The sequence below is a fragment of the Oncorhynchus keta genome, chromosome 34 (genome assembly GCF_023373465.1).
Source record: "Oncorhynchus keta strain PuntledgeMale-10-30-2019 chromosome 34, Oket_V2, whole genome shotgun sequence".
Taxonomy (NCBI): Eukaryota; Metazoa; Chordata; class Actinopteri; order Salmoniformes; family Salmonidae; genus Oncorhynchus; species Oncorhynchus keta.
Genome location: NC_068454.1, coordinates 17295397 through 17311409, shown reverse-complemented (window position 1 = coordinate 17311409; position 16013 = coordinate 17295397). Strand labels below are relative to the sequence as shown.

At 41.2% G+C, this 16013-nt stretch overlaps 1 protein-coding gene across 1 annotated transcript in view; it reads left to right on the top strand.

The window, feature by feature from the left end:
- The window catches only part of LOC118366619 (unconventional myosin-XVI-like), a 332663-nt gene that overhangs the window by 300314 nt on the left and 16336 nt on the right, over nucleotides 1–16013 (top strand). The window lies entirely within an intron of this gene.

Genomic DNA, 16013 nt, shown 5'->3' with positions numbered 1-16013 from the left:
TTCCCAGTTCCACAATGAATGTTTGTTTTGTTCGATAAAGTCCATAATTTATGTCCAAATACCTCCATTTGTTAGCGCGTTTGGTAAACAAATCCAAACTCACAAGTCGCGGGCAAGTCCAGGCAAAATTTCAGACGAAAAGTTCAAAAAGTCATGTTACAGTTTGTAGAAACACGTCAAATGAAGTATAGAATTAATCTTTAGGATGTTTTTAACATAAATCTTCAATAATGTTCCAACCGTTGTCTTTAGAATTGCAATGGAACGCAGTTTGCTCTCTCGTGTGCGCACGTGATCAGCTCCTGGCACTCTGGCAGGCCTCTGGTTGAATCAGCTCTCATTTGCCCCCACTTCACAGTAGAAGCCTCAAACAACATTCTAAAGACTGTTGACATCTAGCGGAAGCCTTAGGAAGTGCAATATGACCCCATAGACACTGTATATTCAATAGGCAATGAGTTGAAGAACTACAAATCTCAGATTTCCCACTTCCTGGTTGGATTTTTCTCAGGTTTTCGCCTGCCATATGAGTTCTGTTATACTCACAGACATCATTCAAACAGTTTTAGAAACGTCAGAGTGGTTTCTATCCAATACCACTAATAATATGCATATATTAGCTTCTGGGCGTGAGTAGCAGTAGGTTTACTCTGGTCAAGCTTTTCAGAATGTGAAAATGCTGCCCCCTATCCCAAACAGGTTTTAACCATCTAAGTGTGTAAACCAAAATGCTGTATGCATCATTGAAGTGACCCCTTGGCTAACCCTTGTATAAGTAGCCTAGGGAGCGAGGAAAGGTGGGCTCTGCGTCCACATAATCACCACCTCAGGAAATATCTGGACAGGCCCCACTCAAAGACAAACATTTTTGGAGAAAGTTAATCGCATATTTGAAGAATGTTAATCGCGTGTTTGGAGAAGGTTAATAGCATGTTTGGAGAATGTTAATCACGTTTGAGTGCAGACCTTGGTTCTCAGCTTCTCTGTCGGACATCCTTGGCTGAGGGATGCCCTTGGAGGTTGTTCTTGCACCACACACACACACATGATATGCATGCAACACACGCACACAACACACAGACACACACAAGCACACACACACACTCATTCACAAAAGTGTGCTAAAGGTGGGTGTAAATTCTTCTCCATGTCAGTAATATTCTCAAACGAAAAACAGATGCAGTTTGTTCTCCACTCAGATGACGTGGATGCTATGCTACAGGACAGTCCCTACAGTCCCTGTGCCCAAGGAAGAGAAGGTAACCTTTCTAAATGATTACCTCCCCGTAGTACTCACATCAGTAGCCATGAAGTGCTTTGAAAGGCTGGTCATGGCTCACATCAACAGCATCCTCCCGAATACCCTAGACTCACTACAATTCGTATTCCGCCCCAACAGATCCACAGATGATGCAATCTCAATCGCATTGCACACTGCCCTTTCCCACTTGGACAAAAGGAACACCTATGTGAGAATACTGTTCATTGACTACAGCTCAGCGTTCAACACCATAGTGCCCACGAAGCTCATCACTAAGCTAAGGATCTTGGGACTAAACACCTCCGTCTGAAACTGGATCCTGGACTTCCTGACGGGCCGCCCCCAGGTGGTAAGGGTAGGCAACAACACATCTGCCATGCTGATCCTCAACACTGGGGCCCCTCAGGGGTATGTACTTAGTCCCCTCCTGTACTCCCTGTTTACCAACAACTGCATGGCCAAACACGACTCCAACACCATTATTAAGTTTGCTGACGACACAACAGTGGTAGGCCTGACCACTGACAACAATGAGACAGCCTATAGGGAGGAGGTCAGAGGACTGGCAGTGTGGTGCCAGGACAACAACATCTCCCTCAATGTGAGCAAGACAAAGGACCTGATCGTGGACTACAGGAAAAGCGGGCCGAACAGGCCCCTATTAACATCAACGAGGCTGTAGTGGAGCGGGATGGTGTTCACATCACCAACAATCTATCATGGTCCAAACACACCAAGATAGTCGTGAAGAGGGCACAACAAAACATTTTCCCCCTCAGGAGACTGAAAAGATTTGTCATAGGTCCCCAGATCCTCAAAAATGTATACAGCTGCACCATCGAAGAGCATCCTGACCACCGTCTGGTATGGCAACTGCTCGGAATCTGACCGTAAGGCAGAGGCTAGTGTGTGCGACCCAGTACATCACTGAGACCAAGTTTCCTGCCATCCAGGGCCTATATAATAGGCAGTGTCAGAGGAAAGACCATAAAATTGTCAGAGACTCCAGTCACCCAAGTCATAGACTGTTTTCTCTGCTACCGCACGGCAAGCGGTACCTGAGCGTCAAGTCTAGGTCCAATAGGCTCCTTAACAGCTTCTACCGCCAAGCCATAAGACTGCTGAACAATTAATCAAATGTCCTCCAGACTATTACATTGACCCCTCTTCTTGAACTGTGGGTCAGAAGTTTACATACACTCAATTAGTATTTGGTAGCATTGCCTTTAAATTGTTTAACTTGGGTCAACCGTTTCGGGTAGCCTTCCCACAAGTTTCCCACAATAAGTTTGGTGCATTTTGGCCCATTCCTCCTAACAGAGCTGGTGTAACTGAGTAAGGTTTGTAGGCCTCCTTGCTCGCACACGCTTTTTCAGTTCTGCCCACAAATGTTCTATAGGATTGAGGTCAGGGCTTTGTGATGACCACTCCTATACCTTTACTTTGTTGTCCTTCAACCATTTTGCCACAACTTTGGAAGTATGGTTGGGGTCATTGTCCATTTGGAAGACCCATTTGCGACCAAGCTTTCAAGACTGATGTCTTGAGATGTTGCTTAGTTAGTATATCCACATAATTTTCCTGCCTCATGAAGCCATCTATTTTGTGAAGTGCACCAGTCCCTCCTGCAGCAAAGGACCCCCACAACATGATGCTGCCACCCCTGTGCTTCACAGTTGGGATGGTGTTCTTCGGCTTTCAAGCATCCCCTTTCTTCCTCCAAACATGGTCATTATGGCCAAAAAGTTCTATTTTTGTTTCATCAGACCAGAGGACATTTCTTCATGTGCAGTTGCAAACCGTAGTCTGACTTTTTTATGGCGGTTTTGGAACAGTGGCTGCTTCCTTGCTGAGAGGCCTTTCAGGTTATGTCGATATAGGACTTGTTTTACTGTGGATATAGATACTTTTTTGTACCTGTTTTCTCCAGCATCTTCACAAGGTCCTTTGCTGTTTTTCTCGATTTTTTTGCACTTTTGCACCAAAGTACGTTCATCTCCAGGAGACAGAACGCGTCTAATTTCTGAGTGGTATGATGGCTGCGTGGTCCCATGGTGTTTATACTTGCATACTATTGTTTGTACAGAGGAACATGGTACCTTCGGGCGTTTGGAAATTGCTCCCAAGGATGAAGCAGACTTGTGGAGGTCTACAATTTTTTCTTGTGTCTTGGCTGATTTCTTTTGATTTTCCCATGATGTCAAGCAAACGAGACACTGAGTTTGAAGGTAGGCCTTGAAATACATCCACAGGTACACCTCCAATTGACTCAAATTATGTCAATTAGCCTATCAGAAGCTTCTAAAGCCATGATATCCTCTTCTGGAATTTTCCAAGCTGTTTAAAGGCACAGTCTGCTTAGTGTATGTAAACTTCTGACCCAATGGAATTGTGATACAGTGAATTATAAGTGAAATTGTCTGTCTGTAAACAATTGTTGGAATAATTCCTTGTGTCATGCACAAAGTAGATGTCCTAACCGACTTGCCAAAACTATAGTTTGTTCACAAGAAATTTGGGGAGTGGTTGAAAAACGAGTTTTAATGACGCCAACCTAAGTGTATGTAAACTTCCGACTTCAACTGTGTCTATCCTGTAACCATGGTGCCCATCCCCCTTTCTCTCTGTGTGGTATTCATCAACAGCTTAATTTTCTTATGTCTTATTTTAATGTGTATCTTTGACAATGATTAAAACAATTGTTGAAGGGATCTGCGTAGATTATTTCCTTCTAAAAAATGACTTCTAATTGCAATATTTCTGAATGTGAAATGGAGATCCTTGACCTGTATTTCCCTGTCTCTTCAAAAACCCTTGATTTCTGTATCAGGATATGAAAAAAAATAGTTTGATGATGCAAATGAGTGCAACGACAGATGTAGTGCGACTTTGGAAAAATACGTCAGGGTTAAGAATTGAGTCATACAGTATACTCTATCTCAGAAGACAACCTAGCATTGTTCCCAGGATCATGAAATCATCCATCTCCATTCAACATAGAAATGTACCAGAGATAGTACGCAGCAGTTCCATAGTTCTAGATTAAAGTAACTCCTATATCCCTGTGGATATCCCTGTGCACCTGTTGTCCCTCTCCTCCTATAACAACACAACGAAAGTCGCATTCAGCATTGCCCTGAAAAAGCCCTTCATTTCAAAACTTGGGAACTTATCATTTTTCTTATGATAAGTTAACTGGTAGGGAAAACTCAATAGGGATTTTGAAGTGACGTCATTCTCTGTCCCCTATCTAATCAAGCCTCTGGATAGAACCCGGTCCCAGCTACATTATGATTAGTGGATTGAAGAGCTGGGAAAGACTCTGTGACCCAGAACCCCTTTATATTAGTCACATTCCAAACAGTGTTTATGTAGGATTAGCAGATCAGAAGAGATCAGTACTGGAATGGGGATTGTGTTTGTGCATGTTTTAAAGTTTCAAGTTTTATTGGTGGTATGTACAGGATACACATGGTATACACCGTCCAATGAAATGCTTACTTGCAGGTTTGTTGTCGAAAATGTAAATACAGTAATAAAATATAAGAATATGAACATAAAGTAAATGGCTCAATAGAATAAACATTTTAGCATAAGTATAATACAGGAAGGCACAATTTATAGTCCAATATTTACACGTTTCGGGGAAGAGGGGGTTGAGGGGCAATTGTTTAAATTGTGTGTGTGTGTGTGTGTGTGTGTGTGTGTGTGTGTGTGTGTGTGTGTGTGTGTGTGTGTGTGTGTGTGTGTGTGTGTGTGTGTGTGTGTGTGTGTGTGTGTGTGTGTGTGTGTGTGTGTGTCCATGTCTGTATGCATGCCCAGTATGGTTGTCCTGTTGCACGCAGAGTATTCTCAGAATTAACTTCCGGTGCCGACAGAGATGGCCGCCTTGCTTCGCGTTCCTAGGAAACTGCAGTTTTTTGTTTTTTTACGTGTTATTTCTTACATTAGTACCCCAGGTCATCTTAGGTTTCATTACATACAGTCGAGAAGAACTACTGAATATAAGATCAGCGTCAACTCACCATCAGTACGACCAAGAATATGTTTTCCGCGACGCGGATCCTGTGTTCTGCCTTACAAACAGGTCAACGGAATGGATCGCATGCAGCGACTCCCCCAAAAAACGACTTCGTAAAAGAGGGAAACGTAGCGGTCTTCTGGTCAGACTCAGGACACGGGCACATCGCGCACCACTACCTAGCATTCTTTTTGCCAATATCCAGTCTCTTGACAACAAGGTTGATGAAATCCGAGCAAGGGTAGCATTCCAGAGGGACATCAGAGACTGTAACGTCCTCTGCTTCACCGAAACATGGCTCACTGGGAAGACGCTATCCGGGGCGGTGCAGCCAACGGGTTTCTCCACGCATCGCGCCGACAGAAACAAACATCTTTCTGGTAAGAAGAGTGGCGGGGGCGTATGCCTCGTGACTAACGAGACATGGTGTGATGAAAGGAACATACAGGAACTCAAATCCTTCTGTTCACCTGATTTAGAATTCCTCACAATCAAATGTAGACCGCATTATCTACCAAGAGAATTCTCTTCGATTATAATCACAGCCGTATATATCCCCCCCAAGCAGACACATCGATGGCTCTGAACGAACTTTATTTAACTCTTTGCAAACTGGAAACCATTTATCCGGAGGCTGCATTCATTGTAGCTGGGGATTTTAACAAAGCTAATCTGAAAACAAGACTCCCTAAATTTTATCAGCATATCGATTGCGCAACCAGGGGTGGTAAAACCTTGTATCATTGTTACTCTAACTTCCGCGACGCATATAAGGCCCTGCCCCGCCCCCCTTTCGGAAAAGCTGACCACGACTACATTTTGTTGATCCCTGCCTACAGACAGAAACTTAAAAAAGAGGCTCCCACGCTGAGGTCTGTCCAACGCTGGTCCAACCAAGCTGACTCCACACTCCAAGACTGCTTCCATCACGTGGACTGGGACATGTTTAGTATTGCGTCAGATAAAAATATTGCCGAATACGCTGATTCGGTGTGCGAGTTCATTAGAACGTGCGTTGAAGATGTCTTTCCCATAGCAACGATAAAAACATTCCCTAACCAGAAACCGTGGATTGATGGCAGCATTCGCGTGAAACTGAAAGCGTGAACCACTGGTTTTAATCAGGGCAAGTTGTCTGGTAACATGACCGAATATAAACAATGCAGCTATTCCCTCCGCAAGGCTATTAAACAAGCTAAGCGTCAGTACAGAGACAAAGTAGAATCTCAATTCAACGGCTCAGACACAAGAGGCATGTGGCAGGGTCTACAGTCAATCACGGACTACAAGAAGAAACCCAGCCCAGTCACGGACCAGGATGTCTTGCTCCCAGACAGACTAAATAACTTTTTGCCCGCTTTGAGGACAATACAGTGCCACTGACACTGTGTGCAACTAAAACATGCGGTCTCTCCTTCACTGCAGCCGAGGTGAGTAAGACATTTAAACGTGTTAACCCTCGCAAGGCTGCAGGCCCAGACAGCATCCCCAGCCGCGCCCTCAGAGCATGCGCAGACCAGATGGCCGGTGTGTTTACGGACATATTCAATCAATCCCTATACCAGTCTGCTGTTCCCACATGCTTCAAGAGGGCCACCATTGTTCCTGTTCCCAAGAAAGCTAAAGTAACTGAGCTAAACGACTACCGCCCCCGTAGCACTCACTTCCGTCATCATGAAGTGCTTTGAGAGACTAGTCAAGGACCATATCACCTCCACCCTACCTGACACCCTAGACCCACTCCAATTTGCTTACCGCCCAAATAGGTCCACAGACGACGCAATCTCAACCACACTGCACACTGCCCTAACCCACCTGGACAAGAGGAATACCTATGTGAGAATGCTGTTCATCGACTACAGCTCGGCATTCAACACAATAGTACCCTCCAAGCTCGTCATCAAGCTCGAGACCCTGGGTCTCGACCCCGCCCTGTGCAACTGGGTACTGGACTTCCTGACGGGCCGCCCCCAGGTGGTGAGGGTAGGCAACAACATCTCCTCCCTGCTGATCCTCAACACGGGGGCCCCACAAGGGTGCGTTCTGAGCCCTCTCCTGTACTCCCTGTTCACCCACGACTGCGTGGCCACGCACACCACCAACTCAATCATCAAGTTTGCGGACGACACAACAGTGGTAGGCTTGATTACCAACAACGACGAGACGGCCTACATAGAGGAGGTGAGGGCCCTCGGAGTGTGGTGTCAGGAAAATAACCTCACACTCAACGTCAACAAAACTAAGGAGATGATTGTGGACTTCAGGAAACAGCAGAGGGAACACCCCCCTATCCACATCGATGGAACAGTAGTGGAGAGGGTAGCAAGTTTTAAGTTCCTCGGCATACACATCACAGACAAACTGAATTGGTCCACTCACACTGACAGCGTCGTGAAGAAGGCGCAGCAGCGCCTCTTCAACCTCAGGAGGCTGAAGAAATTCGGCTTGTCACCAAAAGCACTCACAAACTTCTACAGATGCACAATCGAGAACATCCTGGCGGGCTGTATCACCGCCTGGTACGGCAACTGCTCCGCCCTCAACCGTAAGGCTCTCCAGAGGGTAGTGAGGTCTGCACAACGCATCACCGGGGGCAAACTACCTGCCCTCCAGGACACTTACACCACCCGATGTTACAGGAAGGCCATAAAGATCATCAAGGACATCAACCACCCGAGCCACTGCCTGTTCACCCCGCTATCATCCAGAAGGCGAGGTCAGTACAGGTGCATCAAAGCTGGGACCGAGAGACTGAAAAACAGCTTCTATCTCAAGGCCATCAGACTGTTAAACAGCCACCACTAACATTGAGTGGCTGCTGCCAACACACTGTCATTCACACCTTCCCAACTCCAGCCACTTTAATAATGGGAATTGATGGGAAATGATGTAAATATATCACTAGCCACTTTAAACAATGCTACCTTATATAATGTTACTTACCCTACATTATTCATCTCATATGCATACGTATATACTGTACTCTATATCATCGACTGCATCCTTATGTAATACATGTATCACTAGCCACTTTAACTATGCCACTTTGTTTACTTTGTCTACATACTCATCTCATATGTATATACTGTACTCGATACCATCTACTGTATGCTGCCCTGTACCATCACTCATTCATATATCCTTATGTACATATTCTTTATCCCCTTACACTGTGTATAAGACAGTAGTTTTGGAATTGTTAGTTAGATTACTTGTTGGTTATCATTGCATTGTCGGAACTAGAAGCACAAGCATTTCGCTACACTCGCATTAACATCTGCTAACCATGTGTATGTGACAAATAAAATTTGATTTGATTGATTTGATTTGAATTGAAGCATGTTGTGTGTGTCCGTCTCGCTGGGTTCCCTAAGCCTGGGGTTCCCAAACCTTTACTGCACATGACCATAAATTGACAATTGAAAATACTGGGGACCCCACTTTGAAAAATGATACCCCCTAGTGTGTTCATATTCACAAAATGGTAGGTCCTGCAGGCTGCCCCTACACATAATGACATGAACGCTCATTCTAATAGTGTAATAGCTCTTTAGTTGGCACTAAAAAGTTGTTTTCTATTCCCTTTTTAAAAAAGATAACAGTTCCTAATTTGTTTGATAAGATTACAGATTTTCTCATGGGACCCCATTTCAATTTCAGGGGACCTGGGGTCCTGACCATAAGTGGTGGAATCACTGCCCTAAGCCCTGCATGTGGAACAGGAAGGCCACACATCCAGGTCATTAGAGGTCACTCATTCATTCTCTTTTACTCATCCAAACACATCATAGCCATATTTCTATTATTTTGTCTCAGCCGGATGTGCTTTGAACATTTAACAGCATAATAGACATACATAGGGTATACCAAATACAGATACAAGCACATATGAAATGGTTTGGTTAAAGGTTAAAAAACACTGTTCAAACATTTTTTATTTATTTAACTAGGCAAGTCAGTAAAGAACAAATTCTTATTTACAATGACAGTCTACCAGGCAACAGTGTGTTAACTGCCTTGTACAGGGGTAGAACGACAGATTTTTACCTTGTCAGTCTCAGGGATTCGATCCAGCAACCTTTCTGTTACTGGCCCAGCGCTCTAACCACTCGGCTACCTGCCGCCCTTATTTGTCTCTCTTCACCATGCTCTCTCAGTGTTCTAAAATCCAGGGTATGTTGATGTTTACTGGTCTACGTTGTTCTTTCTGATTTCCCCCTGTTCTGCTCCCCCAGTGTCTGACCCCAGTGGGATGTGGTCACCCCTGACCTTTGATTGACAGCTGTGAATTACCACTGTTCATCCCAGATGATCATCTTATTACCATAACATTATCATACTATCACCATATTGATTTATACACTGTCTCTTGGCACAGGTCAGGGTGAATGGACTCAGAGTATAAACACGTGTGCACAGACAAAGAAACAAAAAAACATGCACGGCTGCTTACATGTGTTTTTGGAAAGGGGTAAATTGTGCAGTATTTAGCAACAATAATAAGAGTCTGGTAGCAGTGTGTGTGTGTGTGTGCGCGTGTGTGTGTGTGTGTGTGTTTTGTGCATTCGTGCATTTGTGTGTGTGGTCCAAGCACAAGCTCCAAGGGCATCCCTCATCCAAGGACATCCGACAGGGAAGCTGAGAGCCAAGTCTGCCCCCAAAAATGGAACAGGGAAAAAGTAAGGAACTTGTCTCTGGGCCCAAAAATTCGTAAAAAGAAAATTGTGATAACTAAAAAAGTATATCAGTTTAATTTATTATATTATTATTATTATAATTTAAGGACCAGAAAATGTACAGCTGTGCCATATAGATTGCGAAATAGTTGGGAAGAGATTTGTGACGTACCAATTCCATGGCACATGGTTTATGAACTGATATGCAAAACGACTCCAGATTCAAAACCTTATTATTAAAAATTCTAAATTATTTTACACAATTCTTGCAAAAAATACAATGTTTTATATATGCGGGATACAGCCATCCCAGCTCTGCAAATTTTGCTGCGAAGAGACAGAATCATTGGCATTGGTATTGTCCATATGTAGCTTGTTTTTGGTCTCAAGTCCAGAAACTGCTGAAGAATTGCAAAATTTACCTGGAGATAGCACTACTGGGCGATCTGAACATCCGTCATAGTCAATCGATCAATAATATAATAACACTTATAGCAAAATGTTATCTTTCATTTGCAATCTGTAGAAACTATGAGAAACGAACGGTTCAGAACTTTTGTGAAACATCACAGATCAGTTGAAAAATATATTACAAATAGAAATCCAATATGGATGATGTTAAGAGATAGATGGAGCTGAAGAGTGGGACTAATAACAACAAGATAACTAATGTAAAATATACTGTGTCCGTAAAATGTATATAGGATCAGAAGTTTTGTGAAACAGCACAGCTAAAATTAAATGGCAAATAGAAATGAAACAGGATGGTCTTCAAAAATATCTGAGAGGGGTTGAGGGTAGCTGAAGGATAGGAGTAAAAACAAACAAAATGTAACTATTGTCAAATATCTGAGAGGGGTTGAAGGTAGCTGAAGGATGGAGTAAAAACGAACAAAATGTAACTATTGTAAAATATCTGAGAGGGGTTGAGAGTAGCTGAAGTATAGGAGTAAAAACAAACAAACAAAGTATTGTCAAATATCTGAGAGGGGTTGAGGGTAGCTGAAGGATTGGAGTAAAAACAAACAAAATGTAACTATTGTAAAATATCTGAGAGGGGTTGAGGGTAGCTGAAGGATAGGAGTAAAAACAAAATGTAACTATTGTAAAATATCTGAGAGGGGTTGAGGGTAGCTGAAGGATAGGAGTAAAAACAAAATGTAACTATTGTAAAATATCTGAGAGGGGTTGAGGGTAGCTGAAGGATTGGAGTAAAAACAAACAAAATGTAACTATTGTAAAATATCTGAGAGGGGTTGAGGGTATCTGAAGGATAGGAGTAAAAACAAACAAACAAAGTATTGTCAAATATCTGAGAGGGGTTGAGGGTAGCTGAAGGATTGGAGTAAAAACAAACAAAATGTAACTATTGTAAAATATCTGAGAGGGGTTGAGGGTATCTGAAGGATAGGAGTAAAAACAAACAAACAAAGTATTGTCAAATATCTGAGAGGGGTTGAGGGTAGCTGAAGGATTGGAGTAAAAACAAACAAACAAACTATTGTAAAATATCTGAGAGGGGTTGAGGGTAGCTGAAGGATAGGAGTAAAAACAAACAAAATGTAACTATTGTAAAATATCTGAGAAGGGTTGAGGGTCGCTGAAGGATAGGATTAAAAAACAAACAAAATGTAACTATTGTAAAATATCTGAGAGGGGTTGAGGGTAGCTGAAGGATAGGAGTAAAAACAAACAAAATGTAACTATTGTAAAATATCTGAGAGGGGTTGAGGGTAGCTGAAGGATTGGAGTAAAAACAAACAAACAAACTATTGTAAAATATCTGAGAGGGGTTGAGGGTAGCTGAAGGATTGGAGTAAAAACAAACAAACAAACTATTGTAAAATATCTGAGAGGGGTTGAGGGTAGCTGAAGGATTGGAGTAAAAACAAACAAAAACAAACTATTGTAAAATATCTGAGAAGGGTTGAGGGTCGCTGAAGGATAGGAGTAAAAACAAACAAACAAACTATTGTAAAATATCTGAGAGGGGTTGAGGGTAGCTGAAGGATAGGAGTAAAAACAAACAAACAAACAAACAAACTATTCTAAAATATCTGAGAGGGGTTGAGGGTATCTGAAGGTTAGGAGTAAAAACAAACAAACAAACAAACTATTGTAAAATATCTGAGAGGGGTTGAGGGTAGCTGAAGGATAGGAGTAAAAACAAACAAACAAACAAACTATTGTAAAATATCTGAGAGGGGTTGAGGGTAGCTGAAGGTTAGGAGTAAAAACAAACAAACAAACTATTGTAAAATATCTGAGAGGGTTTGAGGGTAGCTGAAGGTTAGGAGTAAAAACAAACAAACAAACTATTGTAAAATATCTGAGAGGGTTTGAGGGTAGCTGAAGGATAGGAGTAAAAACAAACAAACTATTGTAAAATATCTGAGAGGGGTTGAGGGTAGCTGAAGGATTGGAGTAAAAATGAACAAAATGTAACTATTGTAAAATATCTGAGAGGGGTTGAGGGTAGCTGAAGGATTGGAGTAAAAACAAACAAAATGTAACTATTGTAAAATATCTGAGAGGGGTTGAGGGTAGCTGAAGGATAGGAGTAAAAACAAACAAAACAAACTATTGTAAAATATCTGAGAAGGGTTGAGGGTAGCTGAAGGATAGGAGTAAAAACAAACAAAATGTAACTATTGTAAAATATCTGAGAGGGGTTGAGGGTATCTGAAGGATAGGAGTAAAAACAAACAAAGTATTGTCAAATATCTGAGAGGGGTTGAGGGTAGCTGAAGGATAGGAGTAAAAACAAACAAAGTATTGTCAAATATCTGAGAGGGGTTGAGGGTAGCTGAAGGATAGGAGTAAAAACAAACAAACAAAGTATTGTCAAATATCTGAGAGGGTTTGAGGGTAGCTGAAGGATAGGAGTAAAAACAAACAAAGTATTGTCAAATATCTGAGAGGGGTTGAGGGTAGCTGAAGGATAGGAGTAAAAACAAACAAAATGTAACTATTGTAAAATATCTGAGAGGGGTTGAGGGTCGCTGAAGGATAGGAGTAAAAACAAACAAAATGTAACTATTGTAAAATATCTGAGAGGGGTTGAGGGTCGCTGAAGGATAGGAGTAAAAACAAACAAAATGTAACTATTGTAAAATATCTGAGAGGGGTTGAGGGTATCTGAAGGATAGGAGTAAAAACAAACAAACAAAGTATTGTCAAATATCTGAGAGGGGTTGAGGGTAGCTGAAGGATTGGAGTAAAAACAAACAAAATGTAACTATTGTAAAATATCTGAGAGGGGTTGAGGGTAGCTGAAGGATAGGAGTAAAAACAAACAAACAAAGTATTGTCAAATATCTGAGAGGGGTTGAGGGTAGCTGAGTAAAAACAAACAAACAAACTATTGTAAAATATCTGAGAAGGGTTGAGGGTAGCTGAAGGATAGGAGTAAAAAACAAACAAAATGTAACTATTGTAAAATATCTGAGAAGGGTTGAGGGTCGCTGAAGGATAGGAGTAAAAAACAAACAAAATGTAACTATTGTAAAATATCTGAGAGGGGTTGAGGGTAGCTGAAGGATAGGAGTAAAAACAAACAAAATGTAACTATTGTAAAATATCTGAGAGGGGTTGAGGGTAGCTGAAGGATTGGAGTAAAAACAAACAAACAAACTATTGTAAAATATCTGAGAGGGGTTGAGGGTAGCTGAAGGATTGGAGTAAAAACAAACAAACAAACTATTGTAAAATATCTGAGAGGGGTTGAGGGTAGCTGAAGGATTGGAGTAAAAACAAACAAACAAACAAACTATTGTAAAATATCTGAGAGGGGTTGAGGGTCGCTGAAGGATAGGAGTAAAAACAAACAAACAAACTATTGTAAAATATCTGAAGGGGTTGAGGGTAGCTGAAGGATTGGAGTAAAAACAAACAAACAAACAAACTATTGTAAAATATCTGAGAGGGGTTGAGGGTAGCTGAAGGTTAGGAGTAAAAACAAACAAACAAACAAACTATTGTAAAATATCTGAGAGGGGTTGAGGGTAGCTGAAGGATAGGAGTAAAAACAAACAAACAAACAAACTATTGTAAAATATCTGAGAGGGGTTGAGGGTAGCTGAAGGTTAGGAGTAAAAACAAACAAACAAACTATTGTAAAATATCTGAGAGGGTTTGAGGGTAGCTGAAGGTTAGGAGTAAAAACAAACAAACAAACTATTGTAAAATATCTGAGAGGGTTTGAGGGTAGAGTAAAAACAAACAAACTATTGTAAAATATCTGAGAGGGGTTGAGGGTAGCTGAAGGATGGAGTAAAAAAACAAAATGTAACTATTGTAAAATATCTGAGAGGGGTTGAGGGTAGCTGAAGGATTGGAGTAAAAACAAACAAAATGTAACTATTGTAAAATATCTGAGAGGGGTTGAGAGTAGCTGAAGGATAGGAGTAAAAACAAACAAACTATTGTAAAATATCTGAGAAGGGTTGAGGGTAGCTGAAGGATAGGAGTAAAAACAAAATGTAACTATTGTAAAATATCTGAGAGGGGTTGAGGGTAGCTGAAGGATAGGAGTAAAAACAAACAAAGTATTGTCAAATATCTGAGAGGGGTTGAGGGTAGCTGAAGGATAGGAGTAAAAACAAACAAAGTATTGTCAAATATCTGAGAGGGGTTGAGGGTAGCTGAAGGATAGGAGTAAAAACAAACAAACAAAGTATTGTCAAATATCTGAGAGGGTTTGAGGGTAGCTGAAGGATAGGAGTAAAAACAAACAAAGTATTGTCAAATATCTGAGAGGGGTTGAGGGTAGCTGAAGGATAGGAGTAAAAACAAACAAAATGTAACTATTGTAAAATATCTGAGAGGGGTTGAGGGTCGCTGAAGGATAGGAGTAAAAACAAACAAAATGTAACTATTGTAAAATATCTGAGAGGGTTGAGGGTATCTGAAGGATAGGAGTAAAAACAAACAAACAAAGTATTGTCAAATATCTGAGAGGGGTTGAGGGTAGCTGAAGGATTGGAGTAAAAACAAACAAAATGTAACTATTGTAAAATATCTGAGAGGGGTTGAGGGTATCTGAAGGATAGGAGTAAAAACAAACAAACAAAGTATTGTCAAATATCTGAGAGGGGTTGAGGGTAGCTGAAGGATTGGAGTAAAAACAAACAAACAAACTATTGTAAAATATCTGAGAGGGGTTGAGGGTAGCTGAAGGATAGGAGTAAAAACAAACAAAATGTAACTATTGTAAAATATCTGAGAAGGGTTGAGGGTCGCTGAAGGATAGGAGTAAAAACAAACAAACAAACTATTGTAAAATATCTGAGAGGGGTTGAGGGTAGCTGAAGGATAGGAGTAAAAACAAACAAAATGTAACTATTGTAAAATATCTGAGAGGGGTTGAGGGTAGCTGAAGGATTGGAGTAAAAACAAACAAACAAACTATTGTCAAATATCTGAGAGGGGTTGAGGGTAGCTGAAGGATTGGAGTAAAAACAAACAAACAAACTATTGTAAAATATCTGAGAGGGGTTGAGGGTAGCTGAAGGATAGGAGTAAAAACAAACAAAATGTAACTATTGTAAAATATCTGAGAAGGGTTGAGGGTCGCTGAAGGATAGGAGTAAAAACAAACAAACAAACTATTGTAAAATATCTGAGAGGGGTTGAGGGTAGCTGAAGGATAGGAGTAAAAACAAACAAACAAACAAACAAACTATTCTAAAATATCTGAGAGGGGTTGAGGGTATCTGAAGGTTAGGAGTAAAAACAAACAAACAAACAAACTATTGTAAAATATCTGAGAGGGTTTGAGGGTAGCTGAAGGATAGGAGTAAAAACAAACAAACTATTGTAAAATATCTGAGAGGGGTTGAGGGTAGCTGAAGGTTAGGAGTAAAAACAAACAAACAAACTATTGTAAAATATCTGAGAGGGTTTGAGGGTAGCTGAAGGTTAGGAGTAAAAACAAACAAACAAACTATTGTAAAATATCTGAGAGGGTTTGAGGGTAGCTGAAGGATAGGAGTAAAAACAAACAAACTATTGTAAAATATCTGAGAGGGGTTGAGGGTAGCTGAAGGATTGGAGT